This window comes from Rhinolophus sinicus, chromosome 10 (assembly GCF_057876585.1).
Source record: "Rhinolophus sinicus isolate RSI-liver-muscle chromosome 10, RSI-T2T, whole genome shotgun sequence".
NCBI lineage: Eukaryota > Metazoa > Chordata > Mammalia > Chiroptera > Rhinolophidae > Rhinolophus > Rhinolophus sinicus.
The window spans coordinates 195,826-204,936 of NC_142510.1; the positions used below are offsets into that span (position 1 = coordinate 195,826).

General features: G+C 57.2%; 1 protein-coding gene across 1 annotated transcript in view; it reads left to right on the forward strand.

Moving 5' to 3' along the window:
- Positions 1–8,267, forward strand: part of LOC109438481 (NSE1 component of SMC5/6 complex) — a 151,269-nt gene extending 143,002 nt beyond the window's left edge. Inside the window, exons 17-20 of the transcript XR_016022481.1 lie at positions 5,768–5,910; positions 6,618–6,773; positions 7,298–7,417; positions 8,086–8,267. The gene's annotated coding sequence lies outside the window, so the exon portion shown is untranslated. The remainder of the gene's footprint in view (positions 1–5,767; positions 5,911–6,617; positions 6,774–7,297; positions 7,418–8,085) is intronic.
- Positions 8,268–9,111: the final 844 nt, after the last annotated feature.

The window sequence follows — 9,111 nt, forward strand, 5'->3', positions numbered from 1 at the left end:
TTGCTCGGCCCCTGTGATAAGTGTTGGGTACAGTGACAGTAAAACCAGGGTTTTTGGCATCATGGGACTAACATTTTGGTGAAGGGAACAGAGAATGAGCATTTTTAAGTGCTGGTCGCCATCAGCTAAACGATTTCAAGATGCACTAATGGATCACGGTTCACAGATTGTAAAACGCCAGACTGCGGCCTGTGAAAGGGAGGGCCCCTCGGCACGGTGTGGCTGCTCTTGGCTTCTTGGGGAAGAAGGACTCAGAGGACCGGCCGTGTGGGCAGGACGGGGGCCGGGGTGATGGCTGACGCACTCACTGTGCCCTGCCCCGGGCTGGGACGAGGAGAGGACGACAGCCTGGAGGCCACCCCTGCGTCCTGGGTGTCAGTGGAGCCCCGGTGAGGAGGGCGGTGTCCTCGGGACCGTCTGGGGTCCGTCTGTGCAGTTGGGACCAGAAACAGTGTTGGCAGGACCCCCCTGCTCCTCGGTGCACAGCAGAAACACAGAGAAGCAGGTGGGTGTGAGCAGGAAGGTGAGGGTTCTGAGCAGCCGCCCTCAGCGGATGGCTGAGGGTGGGACGGGATGATGGATGAACCAGGAGGCCCCTGCGCCCCCCGGAGAATCTCCAGCAGCCAGTTGCCCCCGGCTCTCAGCCTGTCTTGACGTCCGGAGCTCAGACACAACTCAGGGACAAGATTAAGATCCCGCCGTTGGGGAAGAAGGAGGACTGGCGACAGAAATTTAGTTGAGTTCTCTTTCAGCGAGGGTGGGGAGTGGAGCCCGCCATGGCCTCTGGGAGACCTGTGCTGTCTCCCCAGATCCTGCAGCTCCGGGACCCCGTCTGCAGCTCCTCCAAGCTCTGCCCTAGGCTCAGGCTCTTCAGGAAACTACCCGGGGTGTCCCCAGAGCCCTCCCTGCCTCGCTCTGGGGCATCGCACAGATGTCCCCGCTCCCCCGGGGAGGAGCCCCTCCCCCACGTGCCCCTGCATAATTGGGAAATTAAAAGGGTCATCAATCACCCTGCAGCCAGAGGCAGCTCTCTGGGACCTACTCTTCATGGTGATTAATGGCAGGCAGCCCCTCCCCACTCCCTAATCCATTTTCCTGCCACTGTTCACTCCCTCTCTCTGCCATGTCCTCTTCGTCCCTGTCCCAGGGAACCAGGGTTCCCAGGGACGACGGATGGACTCAGTATTCAGCGTTTCCTTGCTGCCACTGGCTCAGGAGTGGACCCCGCGTGAGCCCCCGGGAGCACATGGGGCTCTGGTCCCGGCTCTGTCTTGTGCCAGCTGGTGCGCCGGGCACTTCACGTCAGCTTCTTGGTCAATAAAATGGGGGCCAAGCAGACGGCGGTGAAGCTGCCTGAATGCCACCGCCCCTACCTCCTGTACCGTCACTGTCACTGCTCTGGTGAGCAGTGTCCTGCCCTTCAGTGTCCCTGCAGGAAGGGCTGAGGACCGAGCTGCAGGGTCTCACTGTTTCTGCCACTGAGTGACGCTGAGGATGGAGAAGAGGGTGACAGACAGTCACCGGCGTGAGTGCCCGCACTGCACAGGGGCTGTGCCAACCAGGCACCACAACGACCCTCAGACCCACGCCATCGGCCCCGTGTGGCCGATGAGAACACTTGCTGAGAGAGGGACAGTGACCTGCTCCAAGTCACAGAGCTAGTGTGTGGCAGAGGCGGGGCCGGGCCCAATCCCGTGAGACGCCGAGGCCTGTGGGCTTCTGAGAAGGGGGACAGCTGACGCAGCAGCTGTGCTTTCCCAGGACGTATGTCCTTCCCGTGTCTCCTTTCCCACCTCATTCCAGTCACGTTCCAACGGCCGCCCCTTCTCCTTTGTTTGGACTGGCCTGGCCCGGTGGCGTGGGCGGGCTTGATTTCCCAGAGATAAGTATGTGGGGGTGGGGGGGGGCGAACTGATAAGGACGGGGCAGAAGCCAAGCCTCCCGAGGGCGTGGGTGTGTCCCACAGAGCTCAGCCACCTCACGTGACAGCAGGCGGAGGAGGTGACACACTGGTCTCAAGTGTCTCCTCGTGTCCCTCGCATGCGTGGCCGTACGGCCCCAGCGGGGAGACACAGAGAACGGGGATTTGGGTAGAAACAGTGGGGCCACCACAGCACACTTAAAGGAATTCTCAACAGAGTAGCTGTTTGGGGGAACTGTGAATAGAGGGGCTGACTGGCCCCTGGGTCCACGCACGGCCTCCGCCTCCCGGAATCACAGGGGCCCCACCAGAGAATGGCTGCAGGTGCCCTTCCCGAGAGGCTTTTCCCACAGCTCGTCACTGTGGGCTGTTTCCCGCCGGTACCGTGGGGGGGCCAGGCCGTCCACTTTTGCCTCAGACAGGAGACAGTTCCAGGGAGGCCATGGGCAGGGCTGACAGCTCAGGCTGGCCGGTTCTAAGGGGACAGTGTCCACAGGGCCGAGAGAGGGGAAGGGGCCCGGAAAGGCCTCACCAAGGAGACCTCACAGCAGAATTCCGGAGCATGAAGGACGCATTCACGTGCTCCTTCACGATGCTGCCTGCAGGGTCTGAGCACGGCCACCTCTGTCCCTGGAACGTGTGCCCAGGCCCGGAGTGGGCACAAGGCAGGGTGGGTGGGACACGCACAGCAGACGGCTCAGGCTTTGGACCAGGCAGAAGGAGACTGTCCCTGAGCCAGCGGCGCCCAGAAGGCCCGCGGCCAATGTGGAGTTTGTCCCAAGCCCTGAGACGGGTTGATGTTGATCAGGCTGTTGTGAACTGGGGGTTTCTGTTAGGGCTGTTGTGTTGCACACACGTGTGTGGTGAAAAGCATGGGAGACACAGCACACGCTGAACAAAGAGGAGCCCCCACAACCACGAGCACCCCGACGTCCCAGTGCCTCCCTGTGACGTGCGCTCTCAGGATCTGCTCTGTCTTCAGTAACCCGTCCTGCAGCGATAAACACATGTGCACCCCCATTTTAAACAGACGCATCACATTCCCGTCTATGGATACTCCTTGCTTTATTTAATCAACGCTCTATTGTCAGGTATTTGCATTGCTTGCCATTTTTCATCATTATAAATGCTGTTGTGATTACGGTCTTTGTACGTGAAGCTCTGTGCTGCGGTTCCGCAGGGAAAGCCGTGTGTTTTCAGCAGGTAGGCCCAGTCTGGGGGCACCAGCAGACCCGAGAAGCCACGGAGGACAGTGTGTGCAGGCCTACTGTGTGCGAGGCACTGGGCTCTGAGCTTCCTTTCACACAGGAGCCATTCACTTCAGGAGCCTTGGGCGAGGCCCATGCTTCCCGCGAGGAGCTGAAGCACAGACAGGGCCGGCCACCTGCCCAGTGTCGTACAGGAAGCAGCTGAGTCCGGCGCGCATCTCAGTCAGTGGGGCCCCAGAGCTCAGGCTCGTCCAGGCAGTGTCAGTGCAGCAGGGGTGCTCGCGGCTCTCGCTGCGCCCCGATACTAATGGCTTGGATGGCGTCGCTTAGGGAGACGTGTGAACAGAGACTAATGAGCACCCTGGAGCCTTCATTCCCTTCTTGTCGGGATGGGTGATGTCAGCAAAACTTCTTGCTTGGAAATATATTGTTTTGAACTTGGCAACCTGTAAGCTGGGTTGCCATGGTTACCAGAGCACCCTGGGGAATGATGAACACAAAGGGTGGGCTTGAAACACAAGCCCATCGCCTCCAGCCTCACCCTGAGCTGGTGACAGAGCCTCCTGCCCAGGGAACCCCACACACAGTCTCCATACACGGCCAGGCAGACAAGGTGCCCCAGCGATTTCGGTGTGGAGTGACTCCTGGTATTTATCGGGCACTTCATAAGGGTTACCTATTTAATCCTCCCCAAACCCTGCACGATACATGCTACTACGTTCCATTTCACAGGGGAAGCCAGACACGCAGCGAATTTCAAAGACATGCTCAGCGTCACACAGCCAGCAAACGGCAGTCTGGGCCTAGAGCCAGTGCACATACATAGGCCAGCCCTGCGAGAGCCACAGCTCAGGACAAGTCACAACAAACATCATCTGCGGGCCTCTAGATGGGACCGGAAGGGCCTGGGTTCCTGGAAGGGCCACAGAGGCTGGGGACGAGGACGACAGGGGTCACTGCACGGCTGTCGTGAAGCAAGCAGTCACCTGGAAGCAACAGGGACAGGGAGTCCTCCTTCCCACGTTCCCAGGCATCTGGCAGTTATGCCTTCAGGTGGCAGAGCCCCGCGCACGGTGCCAGGGTTCTAAGGGTCACTGTGTACCTGTTGGATTCGCCTTAGTTATTTAATACCAAGGTCCTCGGGCAGACCCACATCCCAATGCCTACGGGGTCCTGAGCTGGAGTGAGACGGGGGTGCTGAGCTGATGCGGGGGCACCCAGCTTCTTCTAGCAGGCAGCAGACCTCCCCACACAGCAGTTACTCAGAGTTGCCAGATCTGATCATTTCAGAAGTTGAGGATCTGGGTGGTTCTGTGAATCTCCGGATTATGAAATGTTACAATCTTTCAAAAAAAAAAAAAAAGAAAAGTAAGCTCTATGCAGGCAAAATGAAACCATTCTGTGGGCCCGACTCTAGCTGTGCTCGACCCGCACTAGTGTTTGAACACTGTGCTGGCTGAGCCCTGGTGGAGGCCTCTGGCCGAGCCGGGCTGGGCACCGGCCACACCGTGCCGAGGGGCCCTCCCTTTCACAGGTGGCAGTCTGGCGTTTTACAATCTGTGAACCGTGATCCATTAGTGCATCTTGAAATCGTTCAGCTGATGGCGACCAGCACTTAAAAATGATACAAAATAGAACACTCTGGAAAATATCAAAGCACTTTTATGTAACAGAGGCAGGGTTGATTTGTAGAACATGTGTTGGTATTACCGGTACTGTGAGTCGTATGATAAAACCGCCCAAAAGCTTAAGGATTCACTTTTCAGGGGAGATTACCCAGCTCAAGGCCAGAGGAGCTGCGCACGTTGCACTTGTGTGACCCCGGTGACAGTGTGTGTCAGTCACCGTCGCACAGGCTAAGGAGCCTGAGCTCTGCCACTGCCTCGCTGTGTGGCCTTGAGAACAGCGCCCGACCTCTCTGTGCGCGTTCCCTCATCTGTAACACAGAGGGTGAGGATTCAAAGACTCAATGCTTGGAAAGTACTCAGAACAGGCCAGGCACATGGCAGTGTCATGGCTGTGACTTGCTGCAGCATTTGTGTCATCCTGCCTCCAGACGCATTCACTGTGGTATCTGAGACAGGGCGTCCTCCTCCCTTCTTACGAGTGACAGGAGCTCCTTAGTTACAGGGACCTGCTTCGTTGTTTATCCTAAGTCGCCTGGTTTGTCAGCAGTAGGGCCCAGAGAGGGGCGGTTAATTGTAATGGACTTTCGTGGACGGCTGAGAACACCCTCCAGGGGCCGTCGGTCTCGTCATCACTGTTGGATCGTGGGGGTTCTAGGTCCCCACATCCGGCTCAGCTGAGGCTTTATGAATCCCTGCGGCCCGCCCTGCATTCCCCCAGGCAGCCATCCTCACACGCCCAACACCGTGAGGACGCCCCATTCTGCCATGTGGAGGTGGGGACACACGCGTGCACGAAGGCCCAGTGATGTGACCGAGGTCCTGCAAGGGGGGGGCATGAGGTGCGGGCATGTGCCTGGGGCCCTGGGATGACGGGCGGGAGAGAAGGCCACCTGCGGCCCCAGTGGCCAAAATCACAGTCTGGAGCTGGGTTCCGGGGTGTCCGTTGTGGTGGGCAGCGGGGAGCCCTCCGGTAATCGGGGCTGTGTTTCTGCTGCACCCTACTGCTTTAGGTAACGCGAGTCCCAGCTCGGTGAACACAGCAGCGATTGTGTTTTGGCGATTTGCTGGCTGGATGACCATGGGCCGGGCATGTCTCCTCTCTGAGAATCCAGTGTTTCATCTGAGGAATGTGAGAAGCAACAGGTTCCAGCAGGTAGGGTAATTGTAAGGTTGAAGAGAACACAGGAAGAACACGTAACACAAACAAAAGCCACTGTCATCACAGAGGTGAGGTATTGGGACCTCTTTCCCCCCAACATTCCTCCTGGGTTTGTCAGCTGGTTGATTGTGCCTCCCTCCCTCCCACCCATGCATCCACCCAGCCCGTGGGTCACAAACTTTCTGTAAAAGGCCAGGTAGTAAATATTTCAGGCTTTGCAAACCATACAGTCTGCCATTGTGCCATGAAAGTCATCACAGCTGTGTAAATGAATGGGTGTGGCCATTGTCCAATAAAGTGTATTGATAAAGAATAGGTGGTGAGCGGCATTTGGCCCAGGAACCATAGTTGACCAGCCCCAGATCTATTCATCCATTCACTCAGAAAACATTTTTGTGTTTTACTTATGCCAAGTTAACGCAGACCCACAGGCCATGCCAAGGAGACCAGTTTCCCCTTTAAGTACAATGGAAGGCAGAGCGCTGTGAGCAGGGCATAAGGTCTGGCTTGCATTTTTTTTTAAAGGGCATTCTGGCTGCCACGTGGAGGAAGGGCGGGCTGTGGGCTGGGGCAGGAATAGAGGCTGGGACACCACGTCGGCTATGGTGACAGTCCTGGTGGCCTGGACTAGGGCATGGTGGGGGGAAGAAGCTGTGTGCCTGTGCCTCCCTGGCCGCTGACACGCCACTCTCTTGTTCCAGGTCCTTTTGGTCTGTGGGGAACACACTAGGGGTCAAGATGGGCACCTGCTGTATTCCCACTGCCAACTGGACCGCACTCCAGACCACTGCCTGCACCTGAATCTGACCCTTTGAAACCGCAGGCCCTGTGAGACCTACTTCTCCCAGGAGCTGGAGGTGGGTGACTGGGTCTGGGCTGCCTGCCCCATGGTAAGGTGACCTGACCTTCAGTTTTGCTCTCCTCAGTGGGTCCACCACCACCTCGGCAGCCCTGCCATCTAGTGGCCCTTATTAGAATTGCAGGCCGGTACCCCAGTGAGGTGGCACCTTTTGGGCCTGGCGGACCAGGGCTCTAATGGTGGGATTTCTGGTACCTGCTCTCCTCTTGTGGGGCTCTCCTGGCTGCAGCCCTGAGACCAAGCAGCTCCTCCCCTGCCCTAGCATTGAGCCCTTCCTATAACCGAGAGGGAGCAGCTGGACTGCCTGGGTTTGAATTCCAGCCTAGCCTCTTCCTAGCTGGCCTTCTCCTTCCCCTCAGTATGAGGTACAGACAGGGAGCTGATGCTCGCTGTTGGGCAGCTTCTGTGGGACCCTCTGTCGCCGCTGTTCTGCAGCCACGGGACGTGAGGCTCAGTCAGGCACAGCGCATGCTCCTTCCAGAAACTGCTCAGTGGTGGTGACGCTGCCCCTGCTGCCTGTAGGGAACAAGCCCCTGGATGTGGCCCAGGTGAGCAGCCACCGGGTGGAGAAGCTGCTGCGACTCCGGGAGCTGTCCGGGACCATCGAGCTCCAACTCCGCCTGCTGGAGGGCTGTTCTGACGGTGAGTCCTGCGAGAACCTGCGGAAGGGTGGTGAGTTTCCTAGTTAAATGCTATAATTTCTCAGGGGGCTCTGGGATAAAATAGCAGAACGATTTCTTGTGAGGAAATGAGCTCTCTGTCCATGGAGGTAATCATGGACAGCCCTCTGGTACCTCCTCTGGGATATCACCCAGTGAATTAGAAGTCCCTGAAAATACAATAACAGAAGTGTCTGAGGTCCCATGTTTAGCCACGGGGGAGAAGAAATGCTCTTCAGGTCCCTTTCAGATCAGAGCCCTTCACACATCTCTTAGAACATTTATCCCATTCACCTTCATACTTGGACAGTGAGGAGGTGAGAGAACAATTCTGAGAGTTGAAATCATCCAAAAAAGACCTAGCTGTGAGAAAAAAACAAACAAAAAACCTGGTTGTGACTTCCAGCCGTGTGACTGTAGGCAAGTTCCTATGCATCTCCCAGACTCAGTTTTCAATCTGTAAAATGGGGGAATAACAGTATTTACCATCTCCTATGATGTATCTATTATATGTATAATTCATGATTGAAGTCCTAACCTCCAGGACCTCAGGATGTGACTGTATTTGGAGACAGGGCCTTTATAGAGTCATTAGGTTCCACAAGGTCACTTAGGTGGGCCCTAATCCAATCTGACTCATGTCCTGAGCAGAAGAGGACACAGTAGACACTGTGGATGCACACACAGAGGAAAGATCACGGGAAGTCGCCATGAGAAATGGCCGTCTGCAAGCCAAGGCGGAGGCCTCCGGAGAAACCGACCCTCTGGCACCTGGATCTTAGACTCCAGGCTTCAAAACTGTGGAAAAATAAATATCTGTTGTTTAAGCCACACCAGGTATATTTTGTTATGACAGCCCCAGGAGAAGAATTCACTTTCTCCAATGGTTGTGATGGAAATTCAGGGGTCAAAGTACATAAAGCACCTAGCAGGGTGAAGGCACTCAGTGGCCCCAGCATGTGCCAGTTTGCCTCCGCCCTGCAGTCTGCAGTGGTCTCAGTGCTTCCATAAGCTTCCGGAACTCCTTGAGAGCTTCTTGTTTCCGTCTTTGTACCCAGGCACAGTCAGGGCTCAGTACATGTTTGCTGACCTGAGCTGCAGATGCGCCATGCAGTGTGGTTACTTCCTAAAGCACAGGCGCTCCGGCCCTGTCCCTGTTATCAGCCCCCCCGAGTCCCACTCCAATGCCATTCGGATTTTCTCCCCACATCATGGAACCTCAGCCTTGAACAGGGTGAACTGTTCAAGGCTGGCAACGCTCTGCCTCCAGCCCGATGCTGGCGGACCTGGGGGACCCCCAGGCGGCGGCGGCGCCAAATGCAGCCGCCAGCACAGGACACAGTCTGGGCTTTACCTAGATGAGCCCTTCACCCCGTGGTTAGAGCTTCCGCCTTGCGTCCTCCCCTTCCCCACTCACCTGGAAAGCCGCAGCCTCCTTACACCCCAAGCACCCCCACCTCACCCCCCGCCCCGCTGGCTGCCTTCCTGGCCACGCCGCCCCCCGCCTGCCCACTAGTGACCAGTGCAGGCTTCCTTTGTCCTGCACCCAGCACGCCCTCCGCATCCCCACTCTAGGGAGGCTGCGCTCGCTCCGCGGGTCCAGCCTTTGGCTCCCGCTGCTCTGGCTGCGGATGGAAGGTCACTGCTCCAGCACAGGCCACACGCCCCTCACCCCGG